Raw genomic sequence first — 11,506 nt, 5'->3', positions numbered from 1 at the left:
GGGTCTACGGGTGTCCGGAGTGGCTACACTCTGATCAGGGGGCGTGTTTCGAAGGGCGAGTCATTGAAGAACTTCAGCAGATGTATGGAATCAAGAAGTCCAGGACCACCCCGTATCATCCACAAGGGAATGGCGCGTGTGAACGTTTCAACCGGACCCTCTTACAACTGATCCGAACCTTAGCAGAAGACAAAAAGCCCGACTGGCCTCGATTCCTCCCAGAACTGCTGTGGGCCTATAACAATCAAGTCCATTCTGTCACCGGATACACGCCTTACACCCTCCTTTTTGGCCGCCCAGGCAAAGGCATCCATGAGCTACACCTGTCTAACTCTGATGAAGACACCTGTGGTACCTATCCTTCCTGGCTACAAGCACACCGTCAAAGGATGGAAACTGTCTACCGGCTGGTGGAACAGCAGATCCAGGACCAGGTCCACGCTGATCCACATCCAGTACAAGAAGACCTACTGAGTGTGGGACAACTAGTTCTAGTTCGTATAAAGAAACTGCAAGGAAAACTCCGGCCCAAGTGGGAGACCGAAGTCTATCAAATAATTGGACACCCGTACCCTGCTGGCCCCGTCTACCAAGTACAAGGCGAAGACAGTGGCAGCCTCCGCACCCTGCACCATAACATGTTGCGCCCCTGTCGTTCTCAGCCTGACTCCCCTCCTATAATGCCTAGAGAGACGGATATCACTAATACTGTGGGAGACACCGATACTGGGGATGTAGAGGTGGAAGACATCCCTACCCCTGCTCGCCTGACTTACGCGTCTGAACCCCTTACCTCCTCGACTGACTTACCGACTGGGGCAGAGAGTGGGGTGACTGATCGGGGAGAGAGACTAGCACCCATTAGGCGGACAGCGAGGACCACCGCAGGAGTGCCCCCGGGACAGTCCTACAGAGACCAATATGTGTGGCCCTTTTCACAGCCGGGTCTTACAACCTCCACAGCCATCGCTGCCCTGGAGATAGTCGTTGACAGGGACTGCCAACCTTTAAGCGGGGGGGCGTGTAGTGAGCTGGCCGGCTGTGACTGTTCTGTTATCATTGACATAGAATCTGTGACAGACACTGCCCCCGTGTGGCCAGAGGTTATACCTGTGCCGAATGTGATTACAGAGAAACAAACTGTATTGGCTAAACTCCCCCCTCTTGTGTCATGTGAACAGGAAGGGGAGGAAAAGAGAGAGCCCGGGAAACTTTTGGGTGCAGAGAGAAGTCTGTGTGTGCTGGCGTCCTCCTGTAGATGCGATATAAAAGATTGTCTGGATGACCTCTCTCTCTTGGAAGCTGACATCCAGCTTGTTCCCAGCTCCCACACTGTGGAGCACTCAGCGGTGACATCTTCACAGATTCTGGAGCCCATGAACTGTAAGCGGGTCCTCTGTTGAGAGGCCGAACATTCCACCCTTACCTGCTGAACCTCAAGGACTACAGTCTGGACCTGAGAGACAGAGTTTGTTCAATCCCTGTTGTTTTTCTCTTCGGCCGGAGCGTCTCCCTGCGGTGACAGACAGGCCTGCGACGTGGGAAGATAACCTCCTGGAGCAAAGGAACTGGTAACGTGTGGATAGGGACAGTGAGCTATAGTTTGTTATTACACGTTATTTCTGTGAATAAGCATACTTTGTACTGTCTATTATTGTGTTCTGCTATGTTAAGAAAAATGTATAACAGTAAAGATACGTTTGTTAAGATGGAATCTGAGTGTGGAGGTTTTGCTGTGCCGGATCATGGATATGCATGGGCGACCTTGCCCTCGGACACTTCATCATCACAAGCAGTCTTAACAGTAACTGCTAGTGCTTCCTTAACAATGAAGTGAGGATGTCTCTGCTAACATCACTTAAGGTACCTTCACACGAAGCGACGCTGCAGCGATAGCGACAACGATGTCGATCGCTGCAGCGTCGCTGTTTGGTCGCTGGAGAGCTGTCACACAGACCGCTCTCCAGCGATCAACTATGCCGAGGTCCCCTGGTAACCAGGGTAAACATCGGGTAACTAAAGGTACCTTCACACGAAACGACATTATAACGATATCGCTAGCAATCCGTGACGTTGCAGCGTCCTCGCTAGCGATATCGTTTCGTTTGACACGCAGCAGCGATCAGGATCCTGCTGTGATGTCGCTGGTCGCTGAATAAAGTCCAGAACTTTATTTGGTCGTCCGATCGCTGTGTATCGTTGTGTTTGAAAGCAAAAGCAACGATACCAGCGATATTTTACACTGGTAACCAGGGTAAACATCGGGTTACTAAGCGCAGGGCCGCGCTTAGTTACCCGATGTTTACCCTGGTTACTAGCGTAAAATGTAAAAAAAACAAACAGCACATACTCACATTGCGTCCCCTGCAGTCTGCTTCCTCCTCTGACTCAGCGCCGCAAAGTGAAAGTGAAAGCAGCACAGCGGTGACGTCACCGCTCTGCTCTCACTGTACGGCGCTCAGTCAGTCAGGAAGTGGACGCAGGGGGACGTGAATGTAAGTATGTGCTGTTTGTTTTTTTTAGATTTTACGCTGGTAACCAGGGTAAACATCGGGTTACTAAGCGCGGCCCTGCGCTTAGTTACCCGATGTTTACCCTGGTTACCAGGGGACCTCGGCATAGTTGATCGCTGGAGAGCGGTCTGTGTGACAGCTCTCCAGCGACCAAACAGCGACGCTGCAGCGATCGACATCGTTGTCGCTATCGCTGCAGCGTCGCTTCGTGTGAAGGTACCTTAAGCGCAGGGCCGCGCTTAGTAACCCGATGTTTACCCTGGTTACCAGCGTAAAATCTAAAAAAAACAAACAGCACATACTTACATTCACGTCCCCCTGCGTCCACTTCCTGACTGACTGAGCGCCGTACAGTGAGAGCAGAGCGGTGACGTCACCGCTGTGCTGCTTTCACTTTCACTTTGCGGCGCTGAGTCAGAGGAGGAAGCAGACTGCAGGGGACGCAATGTGAGTATGTGCTGTTTGTTTTTTTTAGATTTTACGCTAGTAACCAGGGTAAACATCGGGTAACTAAGCGCGGCCCTGCGCTTAGTAACCCGATGTTTACCCTGGTTACCAGTGTAAAATATCGCTGGTATCGTTGCTTTTGCTTTCAAACACAACGATACACAGCGATCGGACGACCAAATAAAGTTCTGGACTTTATTCAGCGACCAGCGACATCACAGCAGGATCCTGATCGCTGCTGCGTGTCAAACGAAACGATATCGCTAGCGAGGACGCTGCAACGTCACGGATTGCTAGCGATATCGTTATAATGTCGTTTCGTGTGAAGGTACCTTTAGATTCTGTTTTGCTCACTTGTAGCTGTTACTAGATGCCAATGATGCTTCCCTGCTCCCAGCCCTATGGAAATGTAGTAGCTGTGTAGGGTCTGGCAGGTGCCAGTGGATTAATTAGAGTCTTATGGTGTCTGGGACAAAATACCAGATACCACCATACCACCACCCCTAGAATGGTTGCTCAGATATCTTGGCCTCAGTGAGGTTGCAAGAGTCTATGCCTCCAGGGCCGGACTGGCCATCGGGCAGTTCTGGCAAATGCCAGAAGGGCCGGTGCCAGCACGGGGCCACAGCGCGCCGACTCCATCAGTGCCGCCGCCACATTCAACTATACCGCTCCCTCTCCCATCATTCCCCCCTCCGCCTCTGACACTGCGGGTGCACGCGCACTCACTGTGTGCCAGGCAGTACAGCGGCAGCCTCCGAGACAGGAGCAAGAAGCAATGCGGGCACGAGGACAGCTGAGGAGCTTGTGTTTTTTGGGTTTTTTTTTACTGGACTGTGGGGCCATTCTCTGGGGGGAGGAGAGATGCAGGCTGTGCTGTATACTACTATGTGGGCTGTGCTATATACTACTATGTGGGCTGTGCTGTATAATACTATGTGGGCTGTGCTATATACTACTGTGTGGGCTGTGCTATATACTACTGTGTGGGCTGTGCTATATACTACTATGTGGGCTGTGCTGCAAACTACTATGTGGGCTGTGCTATATACTACTGTGGGGGCTGTGCTATATACTACTATGTGGGCTGTGCTGTATACTACTTTGTGGGCTGTGCTACATACTACTGTGTGGGCTGTGCAATATACTACTATGTGGGCTGTGCTGTATACTACTATGTGGGCTGTGCTGTATAGTACTACATGGGCTGTGCTGTATACTACTAAGTGGGCTTTGCTGTATACTGATTTGTGGGCTGTGCTGTATACTGCTATGTGGGCTGTGCTGTATACTGCTATGTGGGCTGTGCTGTATACTACTGTGTGGGCTGTGCTGTATACTACTACATGGGCTGTGTTATCTGCTATGTGGGTTGTGCTATATGCTATGTGGTTGTGCTATATACTATTCGGGTTGTGCTATTTACTATGCGGGTTGTGCTATATACTATGCGGGCTTTGCTATATACTATGCGGGTTGTGCTATATACTATGTGGACTTTGCTATTCACTATAGGGGGTATATTATATTCTATGGGGAGGCTGTGTTATATACTATGGGGGGCTGCATTATATTCTATGAGGGCTACATTATATATTATGGGGAGGTGGGCTGTATTGTATTCTATGGGGGGCTGTATTAGATTTTATGAGGGATGATTGCATCATACTCTTTGATGGGGCTGCATTATATTCTGTGGGGAGGTGGGCTGTTGTTATGACCCCAATGGCGAGGGTCTCAGAGGAACGTGGAAGTCTGCAGAGTACAAAATTCCAGCTCATAGGGCAGTGGTAACTGGGTTGACCATATATCTACTCCTAACGCCAACACTAGAAGTAGCCGGGGATCATTCCTACGTTGATTCTAGATGACACGCGCCAGCCGGAGAATCTAGCTACCCCTAGTAGAGGAAAACAAAGACCTTTCTTGCCTCCAGAGAAGGGGACCCCAAAGCTGGATAGAAGCCCCCCACAAATAATGACGGTTAGGTAAGAGGAAATGACAAACACAGAAATGAACCAGGTTTAGCACAGAGAGGCCCGCTTACTGATAGCAGAATAAAGAAAGGTAACTTATATGGTCAACAAAAACCCTATCAAAATCCACACTGGAAATTCAAGAACCCCCGAACCGTCTAACGGTCCGGGGGGAGAACACCAGCCCCCCTAGAGCTTCCAGCAAAGGTCAGGATATAGATTTAGAACAAGCTGGACAAAAATACAAAACCAAAACAAATAGCAAAAAGCAAAAGGCAGACTTAGCTGATATAACTGGAACCAGGATCAGTAGACAAGAGCACAGCAGACTAGCTCTGATAACTACGTTGCCAGGCATTGAACTGAAGGTCCAGGGAGCTTATATAGCAACACCCCTAACTAACGACCCAGGTGCGGATAAAAGGAATGACAGAAAAACCAGAGTCAAAAAACTAGTAACCACTAGAGGGAGCAAAAAGCAAATTCACAACAGTACCCCCCCCTTAGTGAGGGGTCACCGAACCCTCACCACGACCACCAGGGCGATCAGGATGAGCGGCATGAAAGGCACGAACCAAATCGGCCGCATGAACATCAGAGGCGACCACCCAGGAATTATCCTCCTGACCATAGCCCTTCCACTTGACCAGGTACTGAAGCCTCCGCCTGGAGAGGCGAGAATCCAAGATCTTCTCCACCACGTACTCCAACTCGCCCTCAACCAACACCGGAGCAGGAGGCTCAGCAGAAGGAACTACAGGCACAATGTACCGCCGCAACAAGGACCTATGAAATACATTGTGAATAGCAAACGACACAGGAAGATCCAGACGAAAAGATACAGGATTAAGGATTTCCAATATCTTGTAAGGCCCAATAAAACGAGGTTTAAATTTGGGAGAGGAGACCTTCATAGGAACAAAGCGGGAAGAAAGCCATACCAAATCCCCAACGCGTAGTCGGGGACCCACACCGCGGCGGCGGTTGGCAAAGCGCTGAGCCTTCTCCTGTGACAACTTCAAGTTGTCCACCACATGATTCCAGATCTGCTGCAACCTATCCACCACAGAATCCACCCCAGGACAGTCAGAAGGCTCCACATGACCCGAAGAAAAGCGAGGATGGAAACCAGAGTTGCAGAAAAAAGGCGAAACCAAGGTGGCGGAACTAGCCCGATTATTAAGGGCAAACTCAGCCAACGGCAAGAATGTCACCCAATCGTCCTGATCAGCAGAGACAAAACACCTCAAATAAGCCTCCAAAGTCTGATTGGTTCGCTCCGTCTGTCCATTAGTCTGAGGATGGAAAGCAGACGAAAACGACAAATCAATGCCCATCCTACTACAAAAGGATCGCCAGAACCTGGAAACGAACTGGGATCCTCTGTCTGACACAATATTCTCAGGGATGCCGTGCAAACGAACCACGTTCTGGAAAAACACAGGAACCAGATCGGAAGAGGAAGGCAGCTTAGGCAAAGGAACCAAATGGACCATCTTGGAGAAGCGATCACATATCACCCAGATAACGGACATGCCCTGAGATAGCGGAAGATCAGAAATGAAATCCATGGAGATATGTGTCCAAGGTCTCTTCGGAACAGGCAAGGGCAAGAGCAAACCGCTGGCACGAGAACAGCAAGGCTTAGCTCGAGCACAAGTCCCACAGGACTGCACAAATGACCGCACATCCCTTGACAAGGAAGGCCACCAAAAGGACCTGGCCACCAGATCTCTGGTGCCAAAAATTCCCGGGTGACCTGCCAACACCGAGGAATGACAGAAAAACCAGAGTCAAAAAACTAGTAACCACTAGAGGGAGCAAAAAGCAAATTCACAACACCAGCCCCCCTAGAGCTTCCAGCAAAGGTCAGGATATAGATTTAGAACAAGCTGGACAAAAATACAAAACCAAAACAAATAGCAAAAAGCAAAAGGCAGACTTAGCTGATATAACTGGAACCAGGATCAGTAGACAAGAGCACAGCAGACTAGCTCTGATAACTACGTTGCCAGGCATTGAACTGAAGGTCCAGGGAGCTTATATAGCAACACCCCTAACTAACGACCCAGGTGCGGATAAAAGGAATGACAGAAAAACCAGAGTCAAAAAACTAGTAACCACTAGAGGGAGCAAAAAGCAAATTCACAACAGGCTGTATTATATTCTATTCGGGGCTACATTATATTCTATGGGGGGCTGTATTATATTTATATTCTTTGAGGGGTGATTGCATCATACTCTATTAGGGGGTTGCATTAAACTATGAAGGGGCTGCATTATATTCTATGAAGGTGGCTGCATTATACTGTGGGGTGGCTGCATTATACTCTGGGGTGGCTGCATTATACTCTGGGTGGCTGCATTATACTATATGTGGGCTGCATTATACTGTATTGAGGACTATGGGGAATACATTATACTATATGAAGAACTATGGGGTGCATTATACTATGGGAAGTGAATTGTACTACATGGATGACTATGGCGGTGCATTATACTATATGGAGCACTATGAGGAGTGTATTATGTTATATGGAGGACTGAGCAGTGTATTTTAATATATGGAGGACTATAGGGAGTGTATTATACTATATGGAGGACTGTGGTGCACATTATAATATATGAAGGACTATGGGGTGTATTTTACTAAACAAGTAAAATGCTGCATATTCAGATTGTTTTTGCTGGAACAAAAATCATTGTTCTCAACAGCACATCGCCGGTGTAAACTGTAGATGTGCTGCTTATAATATGATACTGTATGGTGATCTGTTAGTGATCTATTAGTGATTGTTCTGTCCCATCATTATTCCTCAGCTGGTGCAAAGAGGCCGGGAAACAAGCGTTGAACAACTACAGTATTGTCGATCACACTCGTTTAGTGGCCTATGATCAGCGCATGCAAATACAACCGAAATGCTTTTGTGTGGTGTGCAATATGTTAGCATTTGGGGCCCCATTTTAAACTTTGCCTAGGACCCCACTTTGCCTAAAACTGGCCCTGCTGACAAGTGTACAAAGATATTATACAGTCACCATGTGACAAGTGGGCCTGTGTAACTTCAAATGCCAGGGCTGAATTTTAGTCCCAGTCCGGCCCTGTATGCCTATATCAGTATATTGATATTAAACAAAACAAACTATACAACTATAAATATTTCCAGTAATATAACATTACAAGATACAAATAATACTGCCACACCATGACCACATATCATCAGTACATACTATGTTAACTGAAAATTACCACTGTACTGGTCATTAACTAAAACCACTGAAATGAATACCATTGTTACCACCATAAAGTGACCATATAGTGATAAATACCAGTTCTACACAGGTGATCTGCAAATCATAAGTGCAATCCTGCTCACTTTTTCTTCCACGGCACAGGAATAATAAACTCAGTGAAATCACAGTAAATAAATCATAACAACAGTGATGTCACAGTAGTGGAATAATAATCAGAGCAATTTCACTGTACAGAATAATTCATATAGTGATGTCATAGTACATGGATAATAAACAGTGATGTCACGGTATATCTGTAATACACACAGGGATATCATAGCACAGAGGTAATACTCACAGTGATGTTACAGTGCAGAGGTAATACTTCTCACAGTGATGTTACAGTACAGAGGTAATACTTCTCACAGTGATGTTACAGTATAGAGATACTTCCCACACTGATGTCTTAATACAGGGATAATAAAGATGATGATGCCATCAATAATAAAAAAAATAACTTGCCTCTCACTTGTCCTCACTGCCCTACTAGTAACACCTTTGGGGGTGGTGACTCTAGGCACTTGCCCAGTTTACATTTGCCCAATAATGCCAGCCCTTAATATCATCTTGATACGCAAATGTGTGACATCAAAAGTGTTTTTTAGATAAATTTCTGTGACATCATGACATATGTTTTATTGCTGGTACCTATTGCTACGTTTCAAGTGAGTTTGTGCTATGTAAACTACTGTGACATAACTAGTTTCAGTTAGGTGAAGCAGGGGTGCAAATACATTCACATTAGCATTTGGAAACCAATAAACTGTATATGTTTTGTGCACAGGGGTCCACCGTTGTTAGGATGTGCCTCTGATATCACATATTGGAACATTTTCCTCTGTCTCGGTTTCTACCTCTTTGGGTTAAATAAGGCACTTTGTGTCTTCAATTCTTTTAATAAGACATATTCTTCAGACCTTTATTGAAGTAGTGCACCCATTGTTGTCAAAATAGAGCATCTTATACTTGTGAGCTGAAGACTATTAGTGAATCTGGAATGAGCACGGTCCCATTATAACTCTTATAATTATGGTCTGGGCCTTCTGCCAACATAATGAACAATTCCATCATTCCTGGTAGGATAAGCTGGTTAGAAGGACTCAGAATGTAATAGTGGAAGTTATCCTGCATTTCATGCTTCTATGCCTTGGATCTTTAAGCCTTCTACTAATATGATTCTAATAGGTAGCAGTGCTGTTTTTTCACTACTACATTAAGAAATGTTTTTGTCGATACAGTTCACTTTGCTTATATTGTATTACTTATGTAGAAATAAAAATTCTACTACTATCTACAGATAGCTATAGTCTCAACTCTATGATGAGAAAAGATTACCTATCTCTAAAAAACCCTATAAATTTACTTGTAGCTATTTTAGTAGTTTTATGGATTATCTCCTTCCACCTTTTCCACATTTTAACCTCTTTACACCTGGTCCCCATCTTTGATGCAGGTCCCTATTTTTGCCAGCAAAGCCTGCATCATTGACAAAAGATGCACTCTAAGAACTGAAGCCATTAATCCTTTATGCTAACCAGGGGGCATGTCACTCCACATGCCAATCACCCCATAATGCAACAGAATCACAGTTTGCCATGGAAGCTGGAGGCCTGCTCTAACCCTCCATAACTGCCTATGGCTGGTGTTCATAGAACAGCATAATTTGTAGTGAAAAAGATCAAACGATCAGACATTCAAGTCTCCAAGGGTACAAAATAATCCAGTGCTTTTAAAATAAAATGCTTAAAAAAAAAGAAAAAAGTACACAGCTAAAATAACAAAGGAGTGGCTTCGGAACAACTCTGTGACCATTCTTGACTGGCCCAGCCAGAGCCTTGACCTAAACCCAATTGAGCATCTCTTGAGAGAACTGAAAATGGCTGTCCACCAATGTTCACCATCCAACCTGATGGAACTGGAGATGATCTGCAAGGAAGAATGGCAGAGGATCCCCAAATCCAGGTGTGAAAAACTTGTTGCATCATTCCCAAGAAGACTCATGGCTGCACTAGCTCAAAAGGGTGCTTCTACTCAATACTGAGCAAAGGGTCTGAATACTTATGACCATGTTGTATTTCAGTTTTGATTTTCTAATAGATTTGCAAAAATTTCTACATTTCTGTTTTTTTTCAGTCAAGATGGGGTGCAGAGTGTACATTAACGTGAAACAAAAATGAACTTTTTTGAATTCACCAAATGGCTGCAATGAAAAAAAGAGTGAAAAATTTAAAGGGGTATGAATACTTTCCTACTCACTGTGTATATACACTGCTCCAAAAAAATAAAGGAAACACTAAAATCCCACATCCTAGATATCATTGAATGAAATATTCCAGTTGTAAATCTGTATTCATTACATAGTGGAATGTGTTGAGAACAATAAAACCTAAAAATGATCAATGTAAAGCATAACTAATATCCCATGAAGGTCTGGAGTTGGAATGATGCTCAAAATCAAAGTGAAAAATGAAGCTACAGGCTGTTCCAACTTCAGTGGAAATGCCTCAAGACAAAAAAATTATGCTCAGTAGTGTGTGTGGCCTCCACATGCCTGTATGACCTTCCTATGACGCCTGGGCATGCTCCTGATGAGGATGCGGATGGTTTCCTGAGGGATCTCCTCCCAGACCTGGACTAAAACATCTGAGATGTGGTCTGTGGTCCCCACCTGCAGAACCACTCCTTTATTGAGTGTGTCTTGATAATTGCCAATAATTTCCATCTGTTGTTTATTTCATTTGCACAACAGGATGCGAAATTGATTGTCAAACAGTGTTGCTTCCTAAGTGGACAGTTTGATTTCACAGAAGTTTGATTTACCTGGAGTTATATTCTGGTGTTTAAGTGTTCCCTTTATTTTTTTGAGAAGTGTGTATATACTGTATAAATAATATAAGACAGTCACTTGACTGGCCATTTATGATCTGAAGGGTTATTCTTTGTTTTACGTTTGACAAGGACATCATGTATTTTTCTTCTAGCACTTTGGGGTTTTTTTACTGGTCAGTTTGGTGAAAAATATTGATACCCCTCAGTCCACTAGTATCTTTATTACATAAATGTATATTACATATTCAAATATTGAACATTAAATACACTTTATTTGCCTCTGTCATCTGGTGGTGTGGAAAAGTCAGGCCTAATCTAGGCTTTGTTAATTGTTATCAGAATGAGCCTGTCAGCACTTACACTTGACAGGCAAAAGCGCCTGTCTGTTATGACCTCCACCAGTCGCATTAAACACCTGCTCAGAAAAGACACTAGTGGCAGGGCGGC

Source organism: Ranitomeya variabilis, chromosome 1, assembly GCF_051348905.1.
Source record: "Ranitomeya variabilis isolate aRanVar5 chromosome 1, aRanVar5.hap1, whole genome shotgun sequence".
In the NCBI taxonomy this organism is placed as follows: Eukaryota; Metazoa; Chordata; class Amphibia; order Anura; family Dendrobatidae; genus Ranitomeya; species Ranitomeya variabilis.
The sequence above is the reverse complement of the archived record's forward strand: the minus strand, read 5'-3'. Positions refer to the sequence as shown.